This window comes from Hyperolius riggenbachi, chromosome 2 (genome assembly GCF_040937935.1).
Source record: "Hyperolius riggenbachi isolate aHypRig1 chromosome 2, aHypRig1.pri, whole genome shotgun sequence".
Classification (NCBI taxonomy): Eukaryota; Metazoa; Chordata; class Amphibia; order Anura; family Hyperoliidae; genus Hyperolius; species Hyperolius riggenbachi.
Genome location: NC_090647.1, coordinates 125891815 through 125916721, shown reverse-complemented (window position 1 = coordinate 125916721; position 24907 = coordinate 125891815). Strand labels below are relative to the sequence as shown.

Here is a 24907-nt window from a genome sequence, read left to right as displayed (position 1 = left end):
CATCCCTAATTAGCTATAGTGTATAGATCAGGGGTCAGGAACCTTTTTGGCTGAGAGAGCCATAAACGCCATATATTTTAAAATGTAATTCTGTGAGAGCCATACAATATGTTTTAAATGGGGACAGTAGGGCTCTCGTCCCTGTTGCCATGGAGATGTGTACACAGTTGATCCGCCGAAAGGCGGAAGTGTCAGACACGTCTTCAGGTTCTCTTGGGTTTCAGCAACATTAGCAATTTCCCCGATAGCCAGACAGAGAAATACCAACTAACAGCTTGTATACTTAGCTAGCTTACTTGGGGGGGTTGATTCACTTTGTAGGACGAGATCCCCGCACTTTGGCCCAATAAGCTGCCTGTCAAGTGACATGCAGCCTGTTGGGCCAATCAAAGTGTGGGGATCTCATTCTACAAAGTCACTGGACCTGACAGGGTGCAGAGTGGGACAATTGGAGCAGCTGTTTGTTTTGGGGTAGCTCGAGTAAGTTAGTAGTGCATGCTACAGCAGTAGTGCTAACCACTACGCCACGTTGCTGCCCATTGCATTGTACTTTCAATAGGGTTTGAACCATATGTTGGCTACCATGGATTCATAGGACCATGTATCACATTTATCTGTATTTATTGGAATGATCAATATTATCATTATTTGTTGATACTTGTTTTAAGCGCTACTGTTCATGTACCTGAATTTTAAGTGTTTTTATGTGCAATGTTTTGTATTAATAAAGACTGATTTGGGTTCTAATTAGATATTCGTGAGTGGTGCGGTACTTTTTAGGATCTTCTTGTCCTTTAGGGCCCGTTTCCACTAGTGCGGTGCGATTTCTTTGCGAATTCGCATGCATTTTCGTGTAATTTTATATTGTATATGCAAACTGCGCCTGCCCGTAATCGCTATCTAGAAAAGAATTGAGCCTTAATAACCTAAATTGGTAAATAATAAGCTGCCCAGATATGCAATTTCAAAATTGTTAGAAATATTAAAATACATATAACCCATCACACGAGTATGCACTATCAAAAAGAGTCCAGCAATAGACAATGTGAAATGATGTATGTCAGCGCTCCTCTTCTTTAGACTCTGTGCTCTAAAAACCACAAACAAATACACTGCACATAGTGCATTACTGCCAGTCAATAGATTCCAGATTTTGTGAACCCTTATAAAAAACACCCGGGGTGACAAGTGGTGCCTCCGTACCAAGCCCAGTGAATAATGCCAAACTGCTCACCAGATGGTTGCCACCTCAGACAACAGGTGGATCTAGCGTTTTGGTGTATAGACCAGGCAAACAGCTCTCCAATAAAATTCAGAATCTTTAATCCAGATCAAGCTTGCAAAACATAAATAAAACTCTCATAGCGTAACACATAAAATCAATGCACTTCAGCCTGCGCCTATAGAGCGCACTTACGTAGCAAGGTGATTGTTAGGAGGAGGGGGAACTACGGGACGCCGAGTCCACCCGGAGAGGAGTGTCACCACTGGGCCTTTGAGCCCGATACGCCTAACAATCACCTTGCTTGCTACGTAAGTGCGCTCTATAGGCGCAGGCTGAAGTGCATTGATTTTATGTGTTACGCTATGAGAGTTTTATGTTTTGCAAGCTTGATCTGGATTAAAGATTCTGAATTTTATTGGAGAGCTGTTTGCCTGGTCTATACACCAAAACGCTAGATCCACCTGTTGTCTGGGTGTATTTTTATATGCAATTTTAACCATGTCAGTGCCTGTGTGCTTTTACATTGATTTTACACAAAAACGTATGCTATTTCGCCTGGAAAATTCGCATAGCGAGAACGCAATGCAAATTCCTATTAAATACATTAAATGCAAATCTCAAGCAGTGTGTGCGGTGTGCGAATTCGGATGGCTCTGCAGTGCAGATTTTTCCTGCACAGCAAAACACTCAGTTTTCCTGACAAGTGGAAACAGGCCCATTTACTTGTATTGGTTATGCGAATCTGCATGCAGAAAATGCACGCAAATTCGCGGTAGTGGAAACGGGCCCTAAGTCTACCTTTCCACTAGTGCGGTTCGATTCCGTTGCGAATTCGTACGCGTTTGTATGCAAATTTTAACGGGAAAATGTGTTAAATTTTGCGTCTGTTTGTGAGGATGCGATTTTAACCATGTCAGTGCCTGTGGGCTTTTACATTAATTTTACACAAAAACGTAAGCGAAAAAACGCATGCGATTTTCCTATTAGTTACATTACAGGCAAATTGCACACTAGCCCTGCGGTGTGCAAATTCTGATGGCTTTGCTGCACAGATTTGTTCTGCACAGTCCACCGCACAGATTTCCTGACAAATGGAATCAGGCCCATTGACTAATATTGGGTATGCAAATGCAGATTCGCTCTAATGGAAACGGGCTCTAAGTCGTGCTCAAGGAAGGGGTAGGTTTTCCTAGCGTCTCTTGCAAAGTACCTCATCATTCCCAGAATCATTACCATGTGGATTGGTTAGTAAGGAGGTTGGGGGGGAATCCCTCACAGGTCACTATTCCTGCTGGCCTCTTAGCCATCATGGCTGGGCAGGGACCTACTTAGCATCTCTAGTGGTGCTATGCATTTTTTCTCCAATTTGAGAAAAAAATAAGGGTGGAAGATAATCAGGAATTATAGTAATATTTGAGGTTGCAGTGATGTTTTGTCTTATAGCAGCCTTGTAACTGTAGCCGTATACGTCGTGTGAATACTTCATCCTACAACCAATTACTGAATCTGAAAGAGCCTAAGCGCTTTGAGTCCTATGGGAGAAAAGCGCTATAGAAATGTTATTGTATTATTGTATTGTATAGTACCTGCAGTACATTTTAACAAAGTGTTGGTGATGCCATTACATGTACGGTATGCTGCAGCAACAGCACACATGCCATTCCATTCATCCTTCAGCAATTCTGACTGTGATCTGATATGACCCAGATAAATGTTGCAGAACTTTTAAGAACCCAATAGCTGTTAGGTTCTGAACACGTTGTACGTGTACCCACAGGTGTACTCAGGGAGTACAGTGTAAAAGAATTTATAAGGCTTAAAAATGATATTATACAAATACATCTGAACAAGTATTAATAGTGAATTAAAAATCAACAAGCGATGCCAGAAACAGCCTTAAGGTGGCCAGACACCATACAATTTTTTAAATATCTGTTCAATTTAAGAATTGCAATCAATTTTTCTGACTGATTGTAACATTTCAAAAATATGACCAATGAAACCACACACCTATGTTCAATTTTTCCCCAATTATGATAAAAATGATTGGATACTCTGAGAAAATTGCATGGGTGTGTATATTAATAAATTGACAATCTAACACACCATACAATCTGTAGAGAAATTGAAGAAAAATATCTAGCATTCCGGATAGATAAAAATCGAAAAAAACGGGAAATCCGATCGGATTTTTCAGTCGAATGAAAAAAAAGCTTTTGATTTTTTTCGGGAGATACGATCGTTTTTATCGAATTGCCGTAAAATCGGATCATTTTATTGTATCGTGTGTGGCCACCTTTAGACTGTGAGAATGATAGAAAAGTATTATTTCACAATTATGGAGTACTCCTAGCAAATATATAATTTCTTTTTTTTTCACCTAATTGTTCCAGTGCTGAAAAACAAAAATATCATATGTACTATTGGAGATGTTCCTGAATGCACAGATTTAATGAATGTTTAGTATTAACTAAGCAGCAGAAGAAAAAAAGAAAAAAAAGGAAAGCAGACACCAAAGTAAACAGTGCTTTTCCCTTTTTCACAATATATGCAGACGTGTGCCACCAGATGCTAGAATGAGGTAGTTATACACCATACAATACCAGAATACGCCAGCCATTCATCCCAGACATTACAATTAAGTAGCTTTGTTTCCCCAGACACCAAAATTAACTAGCCATGTGCCCCCAGGTATCAGAATGAAGGCACTATGTGCCTCAGATGCAGGATTTAGGTATCCACATACCCACCTGATACCACATCTAAGTAGCCGAGTTCGGTAGTCACGTTCCTTAGAAGTAAGAAGCCATTTGCCCCTTGAGAATGAAGCTCTTCCAGCCATTATCCCTCCATTGCAAAGTAAACAGCAGGCGGAGTGTGCTGGACTTGTTCAGTCACCTCTCTTGTAGTGTGTTTGGGCCTTCCGATATTTCCAGCTGTAATGAGATGACACAACATAATTATTTCCCATTGGCATGTTGGAATCAATGTTACATGCTGGCAGCATTGCCATGGTGCAGTGACTGGACAGGAAGAAGGATCAATATGCTGGCAGGGCAGGTGCATGCTGGGAGCATTGCCATGGCGCAGTAACTGGACAGGAAGAAAGATGAATGCACTGGCAGGGCAGGTGCATGCTGGGAGCATTGCCAAGGTGCATTGGCTGAACAGGAAGAAAGTGAACCAATTAAATTCCACCTTCATGGGATTGGATTGGTCCATTTTCAAGCTGCATACATTTACAATTGATTCACACTTTGCATAATCCTACATCAACTAGGAATTATTGCACCTCATTGACCATCCCTAGTCTACATTGTAGACCATATAATGATCTTTAATAAAGGAAGTAAAGTATAATTCTAGTCATTAGCATATACAGCTAAATGGCGTATATTGTAAATGTGGATTCTGAAGGTAAATGGGTGCTAAAATTGCATACTCATACGCTTCTTTATTAGCAGAAATGCTCATTAGTGACCATTTCTGTTTTAAGCTGGCCTTGCCGATAATGACAATTAAAAAAGGGGAAAGGAGAGGAGAAGTAGGAGGATCCCCATCTTGCAGTCAAAAAAATTTACAGGAAGTTATTCTGATTGGTTCAATTTCAAGCTGCATATCGTTTACATAAACTTTGAATGCAAGGAGAAATAATTTGCATCTCACTGACTTTGGCTAGTGTGGACAAAGCAATCAGCCTAAAAAATGCCCATCCTGGTTGATTGTCAGACTGATAGCCAAAACAGTGGCGGCTGCCAAAAGTCAAATGTCTGTACTCACTTATAGGATGCGTTCACACTGGTCCCGATCCAATTCATTTTTTCTTCTAGGAGATAATTTTTCACCTTCTGTTAAGATAACGTTTGCACTCTACAATTAAAAAAGTAGGTGAAAAAGTACTATCAAAATAATTTTTTGGTGTATAAGACGACTGGGCGTATAAGACGACCCCCCAACTTTTCCAGTTAAAATATAGAGTTTGGCATATACTCACCATATAAGACCAACACACATCAAATTAAATTAACATAAGAAATCATATACTGCTGCTGTGTATGAACAGATACTGTTGCTGTACTGTATGTGTTACTCAGTATATTACCAGATATAGTCAATTGACTTGTTGCATTGGTCAATTCTCCCTAAGTGGATTGGTCAGCTCTCCTTGTCTACCTGTTTATCAGAGCGGTATGGAAGAATAGATTGCACTCCCTAAGCAGGGAGATCTGAGAGATGGTAACAGGATAGGGAGTATCACCCGGCATCAATGACACCCGGCGTATAAGACGACCTCTGACTTTTCAGGAGATTTTCAAGGGTTAAGAAGTAGTCTTATACGCAGGAATATACAGTATTTTCTTGCTTGCTGGTGGCTTAAAGAGAATCTGTATTGTTAAAATCGCACAAAAGTAAACATACCAGTGCGTTAGGGGACATCTCCTATTACCCTCTGACACAATTTCGCCGCTCCTCGCCGCATTAAAAGTGGTTAAAAACAGTTTTAAAAAGTTTGTTTATAAACAAACAAAATGGCCACCAAAACAGGAAGTAGGTTGATGTACAGTGTGTCCACACATAGAAAATACATTCATACACAAGCAGGCTGTATACACCCTTCCTTTTGAATCTCAAGAGATCATTTGTGTGTTTCTTTCCCCCTGCAGCTATCTTCCACTGAAGTGTCAAGCTGTTTCTTCCTGCAGAGTGCAGACAGCTCTGCCTGTATGTAATTCCTCAGCATGTGAAAGCCCATCCAGCTCAGAGGAGGATTTATCCAGCTTGTAAAAGATAAGAGAGAAGAGAGAAGCTGTCCTAATCTAAATAATACACAGGCAGTGTGCAGAGAGGGGCCTGGAGGGGGGAGATGCATCACAGAACCACAACACTGAAGAACTTGGCAGCCTTCCAGACACAGGCTGACAAGTCTGACAAGAGAGCGATAAGTTGATTTATTACAGAGATGGTGATAGAAGAACGTGCTGCAGTAAGCCAGAACACATTAGAATAGCTTTTGGAACTTGTAGGATGATAAAAAACAGGATGCAATTTTTGTTACGGAGTCTCTTTAAAAGGCATTTTATTTATAACGTGAAAATATCACCCAGGAGAAAAAGCGAATTAGATGAGGTTCGTGTGTTACAGTGAATCTGGTTCCTTCATAATAATGCAAGTTGAACTAGGAGCTACTAAATAACGCGCATGTTACACCCGCATTACAAATGAATGGTATTGCGGTACCATGTCTTGCAATATATGCATCACAAGAAGACCCCTTATTCTGAAATGAGTTTTAATGTGCTACATGCACATTGCAAAACATTCAGTGTGAACTTACCCTAAGGTAAAGTTCACAGCAGTCAGTTAGGCCTGGTGCATACCAAGCGGTTTTCGAAGCGATCCGCAAACCGCTTTCGCCTGTGAAAACGCTTGGCTAATGTATTTCAATGGGATGGTGCACACCAGCGGCTTGAGGTTTTTAGCAAACTGCAAACGTGGCTCCTGCAGCACTTTTTGTGGTTTGCAGAAGCGTTTCTGCCTCAATGTAAAGTATAGGAAAAGCTCAAACCGCTCTGAAAAACGCTAGATCAGAGCGGTTTTCCAGGCGTTTTTGTTACAGACGCTGTTCAGTAACAACTTTACTGTAACAATATTTGTAATCTGCTACACAAAAACGCTCCCAAAAATGCTAGGCGTGTTTAGAAAACGTCTCTAAACATGCCTAGAATCGCTCTGAAATCTGCTCCAAAAAACTCTAGCGTTTTGCGGATCTGCTAGCGGTTTTGGTGTACACTGGGCCTTACATAAACACAATACAGTGAGTGTGAACTGCAATGGAGAATGGACATAGGCTTTGTTACAAAGCTTGCATTTAGTGAGTTAGGATGCAATCCGTTACAGCGCTACTCTGAACAGGCCACAAACTATCCCGCTTGCAATATGCCAAATAGCACAGAGACAGAGTTAAAGTTCATCTTTAAGAGCCCATAAATAGCTTCTATATTTTGTTTACTATACATTTATTTTTCTAATAGATAAAATATGATGATGTTAGCAATTCAGCCTGTGCATAACTCTATAGCCTTATAGTTCTCTGATCATAGAGCTGGGCATAATAAGCATCATTTTATTTTGTAATCATATAGTGCTGACAGCGTCTGCAACGCTTTGCAGAGTATCGAGTCTTGTCACCAACTGCCCCTCGGAGGGGCTCACAATCGAATTCTCACCACACCGAAAGGTGGTTGTACTATTGGTAATAAGGGAGTTTTAGAACAGTTAGGGCCTGTTTCCACTTGTGATGCTCTCCACTAGGGGAGAAATTCACAATTCAGAAATGTTATGTGAATATGCCTGCGATTCCCTCTAGCCCGCCATGTACGGCTATGGGGGAATCACATGAGTGATGCGAAAAAATGCAGCATGTCTAACGAATTTTCCCCAACATGCGGGTTTTAAATTGATTTCAATAGGCTGCATTTCTCTATCCAAATCGTATGCGGGGAAACACAAATTTGCAGCAATGGAAATGGGCCTTTATATTTAAAAACAAGCATTTATGTTGATAACATTCTAGAAGTCAAGGGTCTGTCTACAGTAATTGATAGTTGACTCTTCTAAACATCTAAGTCATCTGAGCTGATCATACTAAAGCCAAGATGAATGGCAATCTTCATTCCTGTTCCAGTCTCCCTGACTGTCTTTACACTTGGCGCAATTACCTTATTCAAATAGAATTACCTAGGAGCTGATTCAATATTCATGTCTCCAATTTGCATAAATATTTGGCAGGGTAGAAAATCCAAGATAATCGATGAGCTCCTGACTTGCAAAACGCATCTGTTTGATGTCATTATAGTTGACACTGTTTTCTTTCCAAATGGCATTATACTGGTTCCATGGGAATATTTATTCAGGGTAAGCTTCTTGGCCTTGCGCTGAGCCATGTGAAGGAGAAAACAGAGCAATGCTGACTGGCAAATTGACATCATTATGCTATTAGTGTCAACTCTGATGCTTAACATTCACAACATTATTGTCAATGTATCTCCAGACACTGGAGTATGCTTCAGAGAAAATGATCATCCTTGACTGCTGCAGCTTTGCCTTGTTGTAGGAATTCCACAGCTCCTTAATCATAATCTTTATTATCTTTATTGATAATCTTAAACCTGAAGTCTTGCAGCTATTTTCAGCAATTAGGTCATCACAATAGACCTCAGTGGAGCAGAAGGAGGTAGAGGCGTTGCCCATGGCAACCAGATTCCAGCAGTCTGTTTTGTTGAACAGGTCAGATATCGAAATCATGTCTGTAAATGACAGGATTTGCTATACTGATTATAAATGGCTCACAGAATGAGGATGGTGTGGCCCAAAACTACTAGGAAAGCATAGGGGACTATATGAGACCAAAAAGCCCTCCTACTAAAAAGCAATGCTTAGTGTGGCTTGCCTTCTGTACTGGGCCAAGCCCTATCCATTAGAGTCATATCAATCCCTGCCGTGCACTGATGAGACCAAAAGTCAGAAACAGACTGTCTGCATGTCGGGTTGATGTGGCTCTGCTCTGTAAAATTTGAAACTATAGGCTCACTATACACCAGTGGTCCTTTATGTGTGTCAGGCTTCCAGGGGCATAAAGAGATAATTTGAATATTCAGAAGCGGTGCATTGTGGGTAACCACAGATGTTCACTTAAAGCTGAATTATTGCAAAAACCTTCTGTTTTAAGAAGGGAAATCACACAAAGAATGATTATGCTGATTTTTGGTAGAGGGGAACCGACTGATTCTCTTGAAGGGGGATTTGCAGTGAATTGGCCCTATCAAAATTAGATATAGATACTGGCAACTCAATTGACTTCCCCTAAATCTGGCCTCAAACCATAATAGGAACATAAGCCATATGGTAGGAATTAGATTGTGAGCTCCACTGAGACACGACTTTGTAGAGTGTTGTGGAAGATGTCAGCGCAATATAAATACAAAATAATACTGATAGTTCCCACTACAAACCCCTATCTGATTTCAAGGCAAATGGGTCTACTCACAATGTTGTGGTAATAATGTTTACATGGGACTGAGTTTTCCAATGTAAAATAAATATTAGTGCTGACTGCAGGAGGCACTTCACAGAGTGAATGCCAGAGCTCCTAGCTGGGACCCATACCTCGATTGTATTGTTGTCCTTGACAATGGGGTCCTGGGTAGCGTACATTTAAAAAGGCGCCTGTTTGAAAAGGGTGCAGGATAGCGGTAGAATACGGGAAAATGTACTGATATTCTACTACTTCATAGATATAGTAAATATTGGTAATATCTACCAATATTTACTATGACCTAACCTCTCCCTACTCTTAGATAGACCCCTCCCCTGGTGGGTGCCTAACCTTACCTCTCCCCCCTCCCCGAGGGCAACTAATACCCCCCCCTCCGTGGGAAAGTAACCTAAACCCACCCCCACCCACCCCTCCATGAGTATTATGCGCTTGAACACAGGAATAGGAGATGACCACAGCTTACCGGAATACTGACAAAGAGAAAGGAAATTAAGGTGCAATACAGTGTTTATTACAAAATCAGATTGTGCATACAAAAATACCAAATGCAAATTAAATGCAACAATATGCACAGCACACTTTGTACAGAGCATCACCAATAAAAGTGGGTAGTCTTCAGGGACGTAGCAATAGACCCTGCAAGAGATGCAGCTGCAGGAGGGCCCAAGAGGAACCAATCCTGAAAGACTGACAACTAAGGGCAAGGAAAGAAAAAACGTTCTGCTCTCGGTACAATTGTTCTAATGACTGCATATGCTCAGCCACTGATAAGGAATCATACCAAGATTTGTAGACAGTCCCTATTCAGTGTTCAGCAGGGTCTTGTGTACAGGCCAGTTCTACCACAGCCTTTCTACCCCTCCCCAAGTGCTGTGAACTGTAGTGATGCTCGAGGAGTCTGGGCACAGAGGGAAAAAGCTTTCTATTCTCTGCCCAATTGTTCTAATGACTGCATTTGTTCAGCCACTTATAATAAATCATACAAAGTTTTGTAGACAAAGATTTGTAGACAGACACTATTCAGTGTGCAGCAGGCTCATCTGTACAGCACCCAGCCACCAACCTCTTTACCCCTCCTCAAGTGCTCTGTACTGTAGTGATGCTGGATTTTTTGCTGAAGTTCTGCTCCGTCACAGATGGACAGAGTGAGTGTAATGAGAAGCTGTGGCTCGGAGCACACTCATCTGTCGGTTTTCTGGATGCGTTTTCTGCACACCTTGGGGTTGATTCACTAAACCGTGATATGACAAATAGCACACCTTATCAAAGGTATCACACCTTATCAAAGTCAACATGCCTTTTCAGAGTATCATAGCGAGCGCTACAAACTTATGCCTGCTGGTTGGCAATGGCACTCGTCTTGCCCTGAGCCCCTGCGGGTTCATAGCACTCGCTACGCTACTCTGATAAGGCGTGTTAACTTTGATAAGGTGTGCTATCGTTGATAAGGTGTGCTATCGTTGATAAGGTGTGATATCTTTGATAAGGTGTGCTAATTGTCATATCACGGTTTAGTGAATCAACCCCCTTGTGTGTCTGTATGTGTGAAAACATGCATGTTATATTACAGAAGCAAATGCATGCAGTGCTTCACTGTTGTCTGTTTTTATCTGCATAGGGAAAACACATTTAAGTGTGCACTAGCCAATTGAATAACATTGGTTCTCAGTTTACCTGTACAGAAAGTGAGGGGAGATGGAGGGGCCTCATCTAAAGTTTCACAGGGGGCCCAGCAAAAACACTAAAATCACATTGCATGCAATTTTTCTGTATTGAAATCTGAAAAATATTGACCCTGTGGTCAGTTCTTTTTCTGGATGGGTGGATGCAAATTTCGCATTTAGTGGAACCAGGCTCATAGAAATGTATTGCTGTGCAATCGCACCTAGTGGAAACAAGCCCTTAAGGTCTTTTTATGGCTATTTCTTTCATCATCTTGTCGCGCACAACATTCTTATGTTTTTCCCCAAGTATTTGAATAACAAATCTGCAATCCATTCACAAACGTTCTACTTTACTAAAGAAAAATAAGAGACATCAGAGACATTTACCTGTCTTTAAACTATCTTGCATTTGCATTGGTTTACTAAATGATATCAGCAAAGTAAAGAGCGCAAATCAGACCTCGTATACACATATGACAATTTCATGATGTGTACTGCTTTTACTGTAATTAAGCAACTGGCATAAACCTTTGAACATGTCCATATACAGATCTGAATGTCAGTAACAATTCATTGATATTGATTAGCAGGCATTGTGAACCTGCAAACTCCTCATTTTAATCACAATGGCAGATTTATGGGATCAAGCAATCCAATTCCATTAAACTGCTGTTCCAAGAATGACCTTTCTCCTTGTTATTGTGCTAGTGTATCCCAGAGATGTGCGAGCTGGAGTTACTCAGCAACATGCTTGCTTATACACTGCTTACACAGACACTAACATTGCCCATTAGGGTTACCTTTCAGTAGTCAGTGAAGTAAGATTTCTGATTAGCTGCCCTGTGCTGCCCTCTGTTCCTGTTTTCTATGCAGCGGACTTAACAAATCAAAACCAATATTTTCTGCTTTGCTTTCACATTTGGGCGGTGCTGTCATTTTCTCGCACCCCACCACAGGGCAATAAAAGTCTATGTATACTTTCATACTGCAGCGGTACGGCTCGATGTGATGGAAGTGACATTTTCGCCACATCCCCAATGCTCAGACAGATCTACTTTACCGCACTTTTCTGCGTCGACGTGCGTGGGACTGAAAGTCTTGTAAGTCTTTGGTGACACATGTCAGTGTGAAAACCCGCCACACGTTGTACGTGTCACCATGCATGTAAGTGTATTTCTTGCAATACGCTTCCACGCACGTGATCGCATCGGCCTCAGTCACTTGCTGCTCGGCCGGCTGCCAGACAAGGATTACTGTGATAGTACACAGTAATCCCCATCTGGCACCCAGCCGAGCAGGAAGTGACACTCACTTCCTGTGGCCTGTTCTTGGCTGTGCGCTGCAACCCCAACGCCGCCCAGCACCACTGTCGCCAATGCGCAGTCTGAAACCAGCCTCAGGCTTCCTGTGTTTCCTGCATTTAACAGAAAAACTACTACCAAAATTATTTGGAGTATTTATTTGCTTGCTGGTGATTTAAAATGCATTTCATTTACAAGATGTGAAAATATCACTTAAGAAAGAACAAGTCAATTGCATAAGGCCCAATGGACCTGATCCAATTCATGTTTTCTCAATGTTTTCTCCTGAGTGATATCCTAAATAAAATGCATATTAAGCCACCGGCAAGCAAGAAAATACTAAAAAAAATACTTTGACAATACTTTTCCACCTACACTTTGGTACTGTTTTAATTGCAGATTGCAAAAATTATTTTAAACAGAAGATGAAAAATCATCTCCTGATAGAAAACTTAGGAGAAAAAGTGAATTGGATTCGGCCCCAACTGCAATCCACAGCAAGTTGTTTTCTTAGAGAGAAAAAACTGATATTTTGCAAATATTTCCACCTGGTCCACTGTATCTGCAGCAGAATTGAGGAATTTTGGAGAGGTGAAGAAGGTTATCAGGCAGAATGGACTGGCTAAAGCAATGTGGACAGTTCTGAGTCCTGACTCTGAGATCTTTTAACTGCTAGAGTGATAAAATGTTCATTCATTGAGAACATATGTAACATTTATGGAAGAGATCAAAGAGCCTCACAAGGTTTATATAGCAATGTGGGGCCAGCTTAAGGCCAGGGCATCTGCTTCTCTCCATGGGGTTCCCATTAGGCAGAAAGAATGTGGGCCACCATTGGCTAGATTCTGTAACTCTTTCACCACTGATTAAGCCTAATACACATCTGCTACTGCCGTGCACATTGGGCTGTTCTAGCCGGGAAAAAGCTGCTGTGTTTTGTTTGAGGGAGACTACGGTGGCCAAATAAACATGCTGCAGTCATGCCAATGCAACAAATAAAATAGCATAAAACATTACTGCCCTGCCTGATGATTTGTTAATCAGTCACAGAATATGTACACTTGCTTGTAAAGGGGCAGCAATCAAGTGGGGAACAACAGCAGCTTATTTAACCTGTTGTGATGGCTCGCAGCTTTCTTCCCACAGTTCTCAATTTTTAATGAAGGGTCATGCTGCGAGTATCATTAACCTCAATCCAGGCCACAGTGGAAAAGCAGAACTTGTTGTACAGAGGAATGTTCACCGTGATTCCAAGCAAACAAAAGCAGAGCAGCGCAGGTTATAAAGGCAGAAAGAAGCGATGGTTCTGGTACTGCGGATGGAAGCATGGAATTTAGAGTTAGTGGATTTAGCTAGATCAAGGCTACTTTATGAGATACATTTCAGAGACACACTGGTGTATGCACATTTTTTACTTTTGTAATATTTGGGTGAATTATAAGAAAGTGTATTTATAAAAACAGTTTAAAGGTTGCAAAGTGCTTTATTCATCTCATTTGCATGTCTTTTCTGCACATTGTTACTTTTCAATAGTTTTATTATTATAATTAGTGTGTATTTATATAGTGCTTAAAGGGACACTTAAAGGGGAACTGAAGAGAGAGGTATATGGAGGCTGTCATGTTTATTTCCTTTTAGACAATACCAGTTGCCTGGCAGCCCTGCTGATCCTCTGCCTCTAATACTATTAGCCATAGCCCCTGAACAAGCATGCAGCAGATCAGGTGTTTCAGTGGTTTAGACTTATAAGTCAGATCTGAAAAGACTAGCTGCATGCTTGTTTCTGGTTTTAATCAGATACTACTGCAGAGAAATAGACCAGCAGGGCTGCCAGGCAACTGGTATTGATTAAAAGGAAATAAACATGACAGCCTTCATATACCTCTCTCTTCAGTTCCTCTTTAAGTCAAACAAAAAAAAAGTTTTACTCACCTAGTGCTTCCAATAGCCCCCTGCAGCTGTCCGGTGCCCTCGCCGTCTCCCTCCGATCCTCCTGGCCCCGCCAGCAGCCACTTCCTGTTTCGGTGACAGGAGCTGACAGGCTGGGGACGCAAGTGATTCTAAGCATTCCCAGACACATTAGCACCCTCTATGCTGCTATATGGTATATGATATATGCTATAGTAGCATAGATGGCGCTATTGTGGCCAGGAACACGAAGAATCACTCGCGTCCCCAGCCTGTCAGCTCCTGTCACCGAAACAGGAAGTGGCTGCCGGCGGGGCCAGGAGGATCGGAGGGAGACAACGAGGGCACCGGACAGCTGCAGGGGGCTATTGGAAGCCCCAGGTGAGTAAAACTCATTTTTTTTGTTTGACTTAAGTGTCCCTTTAAACCTTCCATAGTACTGTACAGAGCACATAGTCATGTCCACGGTCTGTTTCTCAGAGGTGGTCACCATCTAATCTCTGCCAAAGTCATAGTATAGTGCAGTGGGTCTTAACCTCGTTGGAGGTACAGAACCCCATACGTTTCCTACAGAGTCGGCCTGGGACACTAAGGGCCCACCAGGAAAGCTTTAGCCTGGCCCCCGCCCCCCCCCGATCCCTTCTCCCCTCCCCCCCGCCCATTTTGGGCTCACATACGCATGTACTCTAGAAATTTTGCCCTATATATATATATATATATATATATATACATAATTTGGTAGGACATTAGATTATGGTAGGGAATTGATTGTGAGCACTTATGAGGACAGTCCCCAACAGGGAGATGTCCACATGTGGCGCCTGCAGCGCGTTGCAGCAAAAATAAATGGGTGTCACCATGCACTGGAACATGGGCGTGGTCATGATGAGTCATGGGCAGACTTAACTACTTTGGCCTCCTGGACGTAGTAGCTACGCCCAGGAGGCCATGTGCGCGCCCGCGCGCTCCCGCGGCCGATCGCGCGCGTCCACGCGCGCTCCCAGACGCGTTTCGTTAGCCTGGCAATCAGTGAATCGGGCTATGGTGCCTGATCACTGATTGCTCTCCCCCGCTGAAAAAGCGACAGCTTCTCTCGGAAGCTGTGCTTTTTCTGGCTGTAACGTCCCCCATACGTCGCTCTAAGCGTATGTTACGCTTAGAGTGACGTCATGTAAACAAACTCATGGCCGCCATCTTGTGGCCAAAAAGTAAAACTACAACTACAAGTGAAAAAAATAAAACTCAAGACACATTTGCATTATAAAACTATGGCTTACATCCCACCCTCCTAAAAATACCCAAATAAAATGTTTAATACAAAAAAAAAACAAAAAAACATGTAAATATTTACCTAAGGGTCTAAACTTTTTAAATATCAATGTAAAGATTAAATATTTCTAAAAAAAAATTTATTTTAAACTTGTAAATAGTAATCGATGCAAAACGAAAAAAATGCACCTTTATTTCCAAATAAAATATTGTCGCCATACATTGTGATAGGGACATAATTTTAACGGTGTAATAACCGGGACATATGGGCAAATACAATACATGAGTTTTAATTATGGAGGCATGTATTATTTTAAAACTATAATGGCTGAAAACTAAGAAATAATGATTTTTTTTCCGTTTTTTTCTTATTCTTCCTGTTAAAATGCATTTACAGTAAAGTGGCTCTTAGCAAAATGTACCCCCCAAAGAAAGCCTAATTGGTGGCGGACAAAACAAGATATAGATTAGTTCATTGTGATAAGTAGTGATAAAGTAGTGATACACAAAATAACAAAAAAATACACAAAATAAGTAGCGGTGTAATAAGTAGCGGTGGGTCCGACCAGATACATTTTAGATAAAATAATCAAGTATTTACATGCCTCATGATAATTTATCAAGTAGTCAAATGCCATAAAATAAAAATATTAAGTAGTTCAGTGCTGTCCAACATAGTGGAGGGCAACCCCCCCTCCCCCCCCTCCAAAGAATAAAAAATCTATCAGCAGATTTTCCCTCAAAATGCAATCAGATTTTCATCAGATTTCACCACAAAATGCAATCAGATTGTCAGCAGATTTCCCCACAAATTGCAATCAGATTGGCAGCAGATTTCCCCACAAAATGCAATCAGATTGGAAGCAGATACCCCACAAATGCAATCAGATTGTCAGCAGATTCCCCCACAAAATGCAATCAGATTGTCAGCAGATTTCCCCACAAAATGCATTCAGATTCCCCAAAATAAGAGGGCCTGGCGGGCAGGTCTATAGGTGTCCCCAGTTTAGGTAGGCAGGTCTATAAGTGTCCCCAGTATAGGTAGCCAGGTCTATAGGTGTCCCCAGTTTAGGTTGGCAAGTATATAGGTGTCCCCAGTTTAGGTAGGCAGGTATATAGGTGTCTTTATTCCAATACAAGGATATGTATATCAAGAACATTGAAGAAACTTGAAAAATGTATATATAAAAATACATTAAATCTTTATTGAAGACAACACTTGTGCAAAAATATTCATAAAAAGTATTCTTCAAGGAACATTTTCCATAGGAAAGAATGGCAAACATACAGCAGTGATTAACATCAAGATTAGTGCAATTGTAAACATGACAACGTCGACTTGTTTCGGGATAGACCCTTCATCAGGCCTCCACATGTAAAGATAAATCTGTATAGTTAACACTTGTTCTTAAGAAACATCTGGACAATATGAAGCCAGGTATGACCACTCATCCAATATTCAAACACAGGAACCGCACATGGCAGGAGCTGGAGGAGAATGGTATATAGGTGTCCCCAGTTTAGGTAGGCAGGTATATAGGTGTCCCCAGTACAGGTAGCCAGGTGTATAGCTGTCCCCAGTATATGTACCCAGGTCTATAGGTGTCCCCAGTTTAGGTAGGCAGGTATATAGGTGTCCCCAGTTTAGGTAGGCAGGTATATAGGTGTCCCCAGTACGGTAGCCAGGTGTATAGCTGTCCCCAGTATATGTAGCCAGGTCTATAGGTGTCCCCAGTTTAGGTAGGCAGGTATATAGGTGTCCCCAGTTTAGGTAGGCAGGCATATAGGTGTCCCCAGTATATGTAGCAAGGTGTTTAGCTGTCCCCAGTATATTTAGCCAGGTCTATAGGTGTCCCCAGTTTAGGTAGGCAGGTATATAGGTGTCCCCAGTTTAGGTAGGCAGGTATATAGGTGTCCCCAGTACGGTAGCCAGGTGTATAGCTGTCCCCAGTATATGTAGCCAGGTCTATAGGTGTCCCCAGTATATGTAGCCAGGTCTATAGGTGTCCCCAGTTTAGGTAGGCAGGTCTATAACTTTACCCAGATAGGTAGAAAGGTCTATAGGTTTCCCCAGTTTAGGTAGGCAGGTCTATAAGTATCCCCAGTTAGGTAGGCAGGTCTCAGTGCCCCCAGCCTGGAAGGGGAGTGAGTGGGCACAGAGCGGCGGGAGGGGGGAAGCCCCCCCCCCTCCCTCACCTGGAGCCCCCCTCCATGCTTCCCCCTGCATAATTGCAGCCAGCTGCGGCAGCGAGCAGGAATCACTTACCGAGAGAATCAGAGAGCTGCTCTGCATGCCACTGCTGGTCTGGTCTCCTGCACTGCACTGTCCAATCATGCTCTCACAGGAAGTACAGTGAGAGCGTGATTGGATAGTGTCAGTGCAGAAGACCAGACCAGCATGCCGCAGGGCTGTCTATCTCTCTCGGTAAACCATTCCCCGCTGCTGCTGCTGCTGGCTGGCTACAATTCTGGAGGGGGGAGCGCGGAAGGGGGGGCCCTAGGTGAGGGAGGGGGGAGGCTCCCTCCCTTCCCCGCTGCTCTGTGCCATTTTGCCACCTTCCTGCGCTGTGCCCCCTTCTTTTCAGCACTGGGGCCCCCAGTAGGAAACCTGTCTGAGCCTGGTTTCCTACATGCATTCACCTAACCCTTCGTAGTTGGGGGAACAAATATTATATATATATATATATATATATATATATATATATATATATATATATATATATATATAACACATATATATATATATATATATATATATATATATATATATATAACACATATATATATATATATATATATATATTCATACCCTTGGCAAATTTTGACTTAATGTTACTTTTATTCAACCAGCAAGTAATTTTTGGATGGGAAATGACATAGGTATCTCCCAAAAGATAATTAGACGATGTACAACATTACTCAGCTTTCATTTACATTTCAGTAAAAAGTGTCCAGTCCAAAATTATTCATAACCTTCTCAATAATCAATAAAAAAGCAAGCCAAGAATACATTAAGATCCAAAATTGGTGAGCCTAGGCTTGATTGGTGGGTATACACCCAGTGCGGACATTTACTGCGCTCGGTGGGTATGCACCCCTCGAGACTGCGTGACCTATCAGAATTTGAGAAACTGTGCCAATCCACTGAGCCCTTAGACACTATCACACAGCTAATCCCCAACCACCACCACCACCAAGTAAATCAACTAATTTGTGGCCAACATAATACAAAACGCTATCCCGATGGAAGTCTTCAGCAAGCACAGGCCAGTGTTGCCAACTCATCCCTTTAATTACTGACACATCTAAGTCATACAGGTTCTGGGGCTATATGCACATAATCAGTACCTTAACTGCATGTACCTAGCCACAAAACCTGTCTAATTCATGTGTCAGTAATTAAAGGGATGAGTTGATAACACTGGCACAGGTGGTCAGGGTCCACACAGATCTTGATATTTATAAAAGTGATAATGGAGTTGCCACCCCATTACCAATTATTGTTTAATTTGGGAGAAGATCGTCAGCCAATGAACTATACCGGAAGGGAGTTACAAAAACGTAGTGTTGCATGCATTTCTGTGCGTTGAGCTGTAAAGCGCATATCAATGCAAGTGAATGGGTGCCCTTTTTTAGCGCATAGAAGTGCATGTGTTTGTTTGTTTTTTACCCCATTTGGAAAAAAAAATTCATTTACATATGAAAACAAAGCTTTATTGACCACTGCTACTGCTACAATAAGCAAAACATGGTTAAAAAAGTGCACCACAACGCACTGAAACACGCACTAAAGCGTTTTTTTCTTGCGCTTTTATGCGTTTTTCAACACACACATCATGAACGAGGCCTAGATCTACACTTCTGTCTCCCTCTATGTCTTTTATCCATTAGCACAGTTCTATGACCAGAACTACTTAAGGAATTTTCCCTACAGTGTGGATAAGTATTTGCACCTGCTAAGGTGAGAGGAACCTATTTAAAAATAATTCCTTCTTAAGTGAAGTAAAGTTGCCAACTCAAGTCCTTTAAGCAAGTTTTATTGACTGTCAGTACCTGTTGTGAAATAGTGGGGTTGCAGCGCACCAGCGATCAGACATGCAATCAGCAAAGAGAAAATGGATATTGAATGAGGGATCGCATGAGTGCTTCCCATCTATTGTGCGCCCTGCTCAGAGAGGCAGAGTGAGGAGCACAGAATAAGCTGTAATGGTGCTAAAGGTCAAGATGTGACTCTTTTGGGATGGATAGGCTGGTCGACAACACCTTGAGCTAATGATCTTGTTGAACGCGCACTGAGTGGCTACACTTTAAGTAATTCATTATAACCTTAGTGGCACTCCATAGGTTCTAATGCTCAGTGACAGTCAGTTCAAATGAATTGTCTATGTTCTATATGCCTTAATAGAGATTATTATTTTTATTATTATTATTTTGGTTTATGTAAGTTTAGCTAAAGGAACTAATATTAGAGTTGACACTAATGAATAAAACTAAACGTCTGTCTCCTTTTTTTCATTTGCAGCAGATTTATAACTTTGCATCATTGAATCACATTCATAAAAGTATGAATTTGTTCCTTGACTGGTATCATAAACAGTAACCCAATGGTGTTCATTTTCCCAAACATTTCTGTGTGTTTTTTGTCAGCGCTGCGTAATATGTTGGCGCTTTATAAATACAATAAATAAATAAAATAAATACTGTCATTTCTGTCACTTTTTCAAAAAGTTTCACCATCTGACTTGGAAGAAAAAACTATTGTAGTTTGAAGCATAGCGAAGTTAAAGTGAACCTCCAGACTAAAAATCTACTCAGCAGTACTTAAAGGGCTTGGTGTTTCTTTAACAGTTTCACAGCATCAGAAATTTGTTTTTCTTACATAAGCCTTATTTTTAGCTGCACAAAAGCGTAAGCTCCACCCCATCAAAGAAAACTGCCCGGGCTTTTTCCCTGACGCTGTGCAAAGCATGATGGGATTTCCTATGTTGTTATTGACGTTGCCTAGCAACTGGGAGGGGTGATCACTACACAGGACAGTTGGAACTGTGTCTCATGCTCCCTGTCACCTCCTTTCAACCAAAAAGATGGCTGCCCTTATGAAATCAAACATTTGCCTGTTCTTTTAAAACAAGGTGGGTGAGAGATTATATTACCGATATATTTTAACTAACATAACTAATGTAACTTAATGACAGAATGTTTGTTTAGGCTGAAGTTCCTCTTTAAGGAGCCAAAACCACTACAATCCAACCCTCCACTGGGATTAACACCCCTGTTTTCCAAAAACTGTACAATAAATATTCACTATCTATTTTTAAGAAAACTTTTGACATTCCCACTAAACGCCGTGACTTGCACAGTAAATTTAGTGATAATAGCAGGTTCGGAGGCTTTTTCAAATAACTCAAAATGTCACTGCAGTGCCTGGCTTTCCAGGATCCGGATTGAAATGGCAAAATCCAGTGACAAACTGTCCACAGATAATGATCTCCAGGAGAGTTCCTGATGTTAAAGCAGTGATTTGCACTATAGAATTCTATGTGTTTTTAATGCAGTGCCATATGAGTGCCCAAACATCATAGCATCAAATGCATTCAAAAGGAAAAGAGGGGTGTGCTCTTACCAGGTAGCACCTGACTTATACTAGCTGCCAAAATGTCTATTGACATATTAAAGGGCACAGGAAAAGCATATTGCATCCGGTTGCCAAAATACGCAGGGTCTCAAACTAACTCAGGCCTGGTGCACACCGAGCGGTTTTTGAAGCATTCCGCCAACCGCTTCCACTTGTGAAAACACTTGGCTAATGTATCTCAATGGGCTGGTGCACACCAGCGGTTGGAGGTTTTTAGCAAACCTCAAACGTACGTCCTGCAGCACTTTTGCGGTTTGCAGAAGCGTTTCTGCCTGAATGTAAAGTATAGGAAAAGTGCAAACCACTCTGAGAAACTCTAGATCAGAGCAGTGTTCCAGGCATTTTTGTTACAGAAGCTGTTCAGTAACAGCTTTACTGTAACGATATATGAAATCTGCTACACAAAAACACTCCAGAAAACGCTAGGCATGTTTAGAAAACCTCTCTAAACATGCCTAGAATCGCTCTGAAAATCTGCTTCAAAAACCTCTAGCGTTTTGAGGATCTGCTAGTGGTTTTGGTGTGCACTGGGCCTCACTGCCAGGGCTGGATTTCTGGAAAGGCAACCAAGGCCCGGGCCTTAGGCGGCAGCTAGCCAAGGGGCAGCTGGACATGGAAGAGGGATTGCTGCATATGGAAGAAGAGGCTGCAAATGGAATACAGAGGTTGCAAATAAGGAGTAACACATGGAGATAGGGAGGTGCTGCCCAAGGGGCCTGTATAGAATGAAGGAGGTGGCTGTACATGAATTTTAGGCATGGAAAAGGGGGTTGCACAAGGAATAGGAGGGGGCTGCTGCACATGGAAGGGGAGCTACAAGAAAAAAAGTCTAAATGTGGCCTTGCTCACGTCTATGCCCTGCAGGAGTTGGCCCACGTAAAACAATTTGAGTCTCAACAGGGGCACCGCGTATAGGCCTGGCATGCCCCCAAGAAATGGGGGGCAGCACTGACAGCACCTCAAGCACTCTTGCTTTTCAGGAGCTCAGTAACTGCCTCCTGGGGGATGAGGGGAGCAGAGAAACGCAGATAGCCCACCCCGAGGCGTGGCCCCCACCAACGGGAGACCATCCATGTTACTATGCCCTGCAGGAGTTGGCTCATGCAAAATTATTTGCATCTCAACAGGGACACTGGGTGTAGGGCTCCCATGTCCCCAAGAAACAGGGGGCAGCGCTGGCAGCACCCCAAGCACCCTCACTGCTCAGGAGCACAGCGACTACATGGGAGGGAGCAGAGAGACACAGATAGCCCGGCCCCAAGCATGGCCACCGCCTGGAGGGACCATCCAAGTTTACCCCCCAAAGGAAAGATTCCCTACCTTATTGCAACATATAGAACTAAACTTGTGCATTTTTATCAATGAGGGGGATATTTCACTTTAACTACTATCAACAGTTTATTTCAGCTTCTCTGTCCATTTGAGTAATCTTTACATTTGGTCATGTGACATTTTTAGAAACAAATGGGTGATTCATCCATTTATCAATGCAGAGTGGCTACTATTTATGCAGCAGGACAAATCAGCAATGCTCATGTCTTGGGCCTCCCTCGGCATTCATTTGAATAAATCAGGCTGTCAATGCAATGGTGGAGAGAAAGAAAACCCCATAAAGTATATTTATTATCAAAGGTGCTAGCAACTCATCCCAATGTCTGTATATTGTTATGTTGCCTTAAATTATTACACTCTGGGATTCCTCCCCCGTATCTTACCATAAAGGCCAATTTACAAACAGGGCTGTGCCATCCTTCAAGTTAATAGGTCAGACTCTAAAGAGGAGTGAGTACATTCATAGCCCTGTCAAAATAAATAACACTGCTAATAAAAAGGCTTATGGGTCTTTTATGTATAATTTCCATATCTTGGCTTCTTTTTCTCCAGTTGGGATAAGGGGCGATGAGCCCTCGGATTTTAATATGAATAAACTGGGACACTCAGTGATGAAAAGGAGTGGATGAATTGCCTGTGATATTTCACTGTAAGAGCTGAGTGGGAACCTGCAGAGATATCCGCTGCACATCCGTGCTGCACAGTCTGCTGTCCAAACATTTAAACATCCTTTATCCATGGGGAGGGGATAAGCACACATGTGCTTCAGTATTAATTCTCCTATTCTGACAGATGGTCATACCATTTCAGGCATATAGGTTTTTAAAGCGGTATAAAAAATAAAAATATGTTTTCCTACTTTTTATATGCCATACGGTTATCATATTTGCATTTGTGCATAAGTATTGTTATTAATTTAGAAATTACAAGTTCCCAAAACTACAGTTTTTTGCTTTGAGAGCTGACTTTGCATTTTATTCATAACTGGTTTTATTCATTATGTATTGAAGGCAGAAATGCTTTGAGTGTCTGTCTGTGTCCAGGAGCTTCTGCACAGTCAGAGAATGTGTCACATTCCTCACTTGATACAATTAAGTAAACACAAGATAACATTATCTAAACTTCGGATGTGTCCAGATTTCTCTGCACTGAACTTTTAAGTCCTGTGTTGAACCCTTTGAATGCTGTTCTAGTAAAAAAAAAATGCTGGTTGTATATAATGTTCTGTAAATATTTTTTTAGAGCAAAGAAGAAATGCTACGTTTCATTCCGCTTTAATGCCAGTCTGCACTTCTCATAAATGTACCCTGCTGTACCCCCCAAAACTCCAATAGAAGAGATCCTACAAGAATAAACCATAAGTGGAATATAACGCATGCTGTATATGTAATCAGCACTTTTAGCATCCCCCAACCATGAATAACTTGAGGGAAGGAAGGAAGAGAATATAGAGGCTATAACCTTTAGAAAGTGTTAATATCCTTAAAGTGGTCTAAAACTCAACATTTCCTCTGTGTTCTAAAAGATTATTTACAGCATAAAATCTACTACCATAAAAACCAATTGTAGCAGAACAGCATTCAAACTGTTAAACACGGGTCATTCAAGCCTTAAACTCAACAGCCAAGGACCAAAGATGGCATACTCCTAGGAGAAATGTTGAAATAAACGACATAGTGATGGTCAAAGAAGAGGACATACCCAGAAATCGATGGAGAATTGCAAAAGTTCTTGAAGTTCATAAAGACAAAGACGGATTGGTGAGAAGAGTGAAATTACAGATGGGAGATTCCAAATTAAGTAAGAGAGGAGAACGTCTTACCACTCCACTCATACTAGAATGTCCTATCCAAAAACTGGTTGTTCTTATCGAAAATAATAAAGGACATTCTCAAATTGCCTAGCAAGAAGGAAGAAGTAAAATACACTTAATTTATGCACCCCTCTCAACAACTAAAGCATACATTAAAGGTAATTTGGTGGAATTGTAGCTGCCCGCCCAAGCCAATCTAACAACTGAACAGCATAATCTATATGTTCTCTATAGTCACTGTTAATATAAGAAAAGTTGATAACAATTTAGGGCTAGTTTTCTGTACAGAACAGTAGATACACCTATATAGGTCTGTTGTATAATAAGCAGAAAAGTTAGCCTGCTGTTAAAGTTTATTTGTGTGTAGAGTAACAGCCTGCAGCATCAGCTATAATATAGCTAGCTAAGCACAGGACATTACAGGGTTAATCTGAGTACTCCAGTCACCTGACACTCTAGTCCAATCAGAAACCAGCCTCACTCTAAGATCTTCTAGAATCTAGCCAGACATGCCAGCAGCTATCTTCAGACAAAATCTTCAGAGCTTATGAGAGAGACAGAGCAGAGAAACTGCCCTTAAGATCCTATGAGGCGAAAATAGGTGAGCTATCTTGGTTTATGTATTCTGATTCATGCTGCTAATGAGAATGTTAGTAGTTATATGTTAGAGTCTATACTGAATACTGTTTTTGTATGTTGGCCCC

At 41.6% G+C, this 24907-nt stretch overlaps 1 long non-coding RNA gene across 1 annotated transcript in view; it reads left to right on the top strand.

Moving 5' to 3' along the window:
• The first annotated feature begins 24718 nt into the window (after positions 1-24718).
• Positions 24719-24907, top strand: part of LOC137544058 (uncharacterized) — a 39917-nt gene continuing 39728 nt past the window's right edge. Inside the window, exon 1 of the long non-coding RNA XR_011025713.1 lies at positions 24719-24804. This is a non-coding gene — a long non-coding RNA (uncharacterized lncRNA). The remainder of the gene's footprint in view (positions 24805-24907) is intronic.